Here is a 3,265-nt window from a genome sequence, read left to right as displayed (position 1 = left end):
TATTTTTATTTATTCGACAGAGATAGAGACAGCCAGCGAGAGAGGGAACACAAGCAGGGGGAGTGGGAGAGGAAGAAGCAGGCTCATAGCAGAGGAGCCTGATGTGGGGCTCGATCCCATAATGCCGGGATCACGCCCTGAGCCGAAGGCAGACGCTTAACTGCTGTGCCACCCAGGCGCCCCTAGGGAATACAATTATTAAGTCATTGTCAGATCTCTCAATTTCCTGGAGACAATGCTTCCTGTTAAAATTTCAAAGAACATTTTTCTACAGCGTAACTCCATCATTGCTGAGTATCATCACACCAAAACAATTGATGGGATTCTCTTTTATCCAAGGCTTTAAATGTGAGTTTATTCCCTTTGCACCCATACTCACTCACACACACAAACATTACCAAATAATGTTTGCCTAAGGTTTCCAAGTATCTCAGTGGGCATTTATACTTGCAGATCTAGTCCAAGATACGAATACCCTGAACTTACTTGCCAAGAGCTATGTGTGTTGTTAACACCTGGAAACTGTGTTTAGAATCTGTTAATTACCAACATCCCCCTAAATAATTTTTTACTATGAGCCTGATTTCCCTAAATAAAGCATAGTTGGTAAATATCCATCATAAAACTATTAGGAAATATCTGAAATGCCATTAGATTTGATGGAGCCATTTGGTTAAAAAAATACAAAAACCATAAGTTAAGCTAGCTGTCTTAAAATTACACTCAAAAAAAAAAAGATGTAAACTCCATCATCTTCAAATTCTTTTGTGGTTTACAGTGATGTGTCACATGTTAGTTCCTTGCAGCCTATTTCACTCTGATCTGCATTTGTATCGGAAAACTGAATTTTCAGGGGGTGTGGATCATGGTTGTATAAATCGCAGTGGGAAAATATCCATCAATGAGATCAAATTCATACAACAAAGTGTGGTGGACCCAATTGTCTTGATCTGAACATGAGCACAATTCTCCCCGGTACAACGAAGATGCCCAGCTTCAAATGGCACACAGGCGAACTTCTTTCCTGATGCTGGACTGTCCTGTAAGTAGCAGTCAGGATTGAAGTCCAGACGTTCTACCCAGGAGTGTTTAAGTCTTTGACTGACAGGGGGAGGAGCGCACACCTGCTGTCCTGGAGGAATGGTGTAGTCTGTCACCGTCTGAGGAGTTTTGGCCATTCTCATCATGGTCATCATAGGAAGTCAAAGTCTTAATGTTTCCTTTATACAGTGATCAAGGAAATTTCGATCCTTCAGCTGGTCATAAATTAAAGGAGGCAGATCTTCACAGACTGTTTTCTAAGTAACATTTTTCTTGAACCGTTTTGTCTCTGGCCAAAAAGAAGCCCATCCAGGTGCCAGTGGTTGAGGACGTATGTCACCCTGCCAGGAGCGGCCCCGTAAGCATGCCTGCCACCTCATCATCTGTCAAAGGATGCCCATCCTTGTAAGTAGAAGCTAGGAAAGTTTGGAGAGTGTCGTCAATGTTTTCTACTGACTCTCTGTGTTTCTGGATTGCTTTACAGAAAATATTCTTGATCTCTCAATGAGCTCTGTCCCTGTATCTGAAACTAGGCAAAGGGAGCCAACCTGGCACCAGCCAGCCGCAAGGCTGAAACCTCCATCCAAATCTGCAGAGTTGTGCCTCTCACTGAGTTGACTTCTGATTTCCTTTCCACTTAGCAGTGGCTGGCTGTTAAAATTGTGAGCTCAGGAAGAGCTTCAAACCAATTTTTTTCTCTACTTTATCCCCAACTTGGAAAGTATTCTTTTGTTTCCTTTTCACTTATAGAAACGTGCTGTCTAATGTGGGCCAAATAAAGACCACTTTTTAACATTTTCTTCTGCTCCAAAAAAACCTGGGTTAGACACATCCTGTGCAACTCCCTTCCCAAACACAGGTCTTGTAGGGTGACTGTAGACATCGTCTGCATTTAGGTCTTCATTTTTACCATTAAGAAATAGTGCAGCAGCATCACTACCGGGAAGGTGAGTAAATGTCTTGCTTACCATGGTAAAACTAAATACAGGTCCATACTTCTCATGCATTTCCTAGGAATTCAGTTGGACTTTTCCCAAATGCTATGGCCTGTCTAAGGAATGGTGTTGGAGAGTAATGTACACTGGACTTTTCTCTGCGGTTGGCAGGGGGCCAGGTGGCCGACTGCAGGGCAGAGCAGGTAGACTAGGCCAAGCGTCGAGGCTCAGGCCATCAGCAGTGGTCATAGGGGGGTAGGAGTTTGCCGCCAGCCACCCGCTCCACAGTCACCCACTCCACGGTCTCCCCAGCACCACGAGCCCCCTGCAGGAAGCCCAGCACTAGCATCACTGCCCCGCAGCAGGCACCATGGTTCACCGAAGACACTGGAGGCCAAGGTCGCCCCACTCCTCCCAATCAATGCAGCCAGAGAAAACAGCAGATGGGGGTCCAGAGGTGGCCTGGACCCCCAGGTCTCCAGATCTTTGATTAAAAAAAAAAAGACTTTTAAAAGTTATATTCCCATATACAGAGAAGAAAAATCCTAAGGCTAATTTGGTGAGACTCCTGTAGCTTTTTTTTTTTTTAAGATTTTATTTATTTATGTGACAGAGAGACAGCCAGCGAGAGAGGGAACACAGCAGGGGAGTGGGAGAGGAAGAAGCAGGCTCATAGCGGAAGAGCCTGATGTGGGGCTCGATCCCATAACGCCGGGATCACGCCCTGAGCCGAAGGCAGACGCTTAACGACTGTGCTACTCAGGCGCCCCAGAATTCTGTAGCTTTGATGGATCTTTTGGGTAACATTTTTTTCTTATTTCTATACCCTGAACTTCTATACCCTAAAAAAGTTAAGCACCATTTCTCTTATTTAGGAAGATGATTCTGTTTGGATAATTAGAATTTCAATGTAAATTTACCTCCTTAGATAAATATCTCCTGCCCATCTAATCTAAAGTAGCCCCTAGTCACTCTCTTTCATTTTACTCTATTTTAATTCTGTCCATTACACTTAGCAATAGTTATCTTTTTCATGTTCACCATTTTTCGTCTCTAATAATGCATGCAGATGACGTTTATTTCATTCACTACCATAATGCCAGGGCATGTGGGTTGTGATAGGCATCCAGTGTAAAATTTTTTGTTTGTTTAAAGATTTTATTTATTTATTGTTGTGTGTGTGTGTGAGAGAGAGAGAGAGAGCTTGCAAGAGCAGAGGGGGAGGGGCAGAGGGAGAAGCAGACTCCCCGCCGAGCAGGGAGCCCCATGTGGAACTTGATCCCAGAACC

The 3,265-nt window shown here is 44.0% G+C and overlaps 1 pseudogene; it reads right to left on the bottom strand.

Annotated features, from left to right (window-relative positions):
* Positions 1-812: 812 nt before the first annotated feature.
* LOC117802424 lies at positions 813-2,212 on the bottom strand (annotated as a pseudogene).
* Between the last annotated feature and the right edge of the window lie 1,053 nt (positions 2,213-3,265).

The sequence above is a fragment of the Ailuropoda melanoleuca genome, chromosome 5, assembly GCF_002007445.2.
Source record: "Ailuropoda melanoleuca isolate Jingjing chromosome 5, ASM200744v2, whole genome shotgun sequence".
In the NCBI taxonomy this organism is placed as follows: Eukaryota; Metazoa; Chordata; class Mammalia; order Carnivora; family Ursidae; genus Ailuropoda; species Ailuropoda melanoleuca.
Note: the sequence above shows the minus strand (reverse complement) of the source record. Positions and strands in the feature narration are given on the sequence as shown.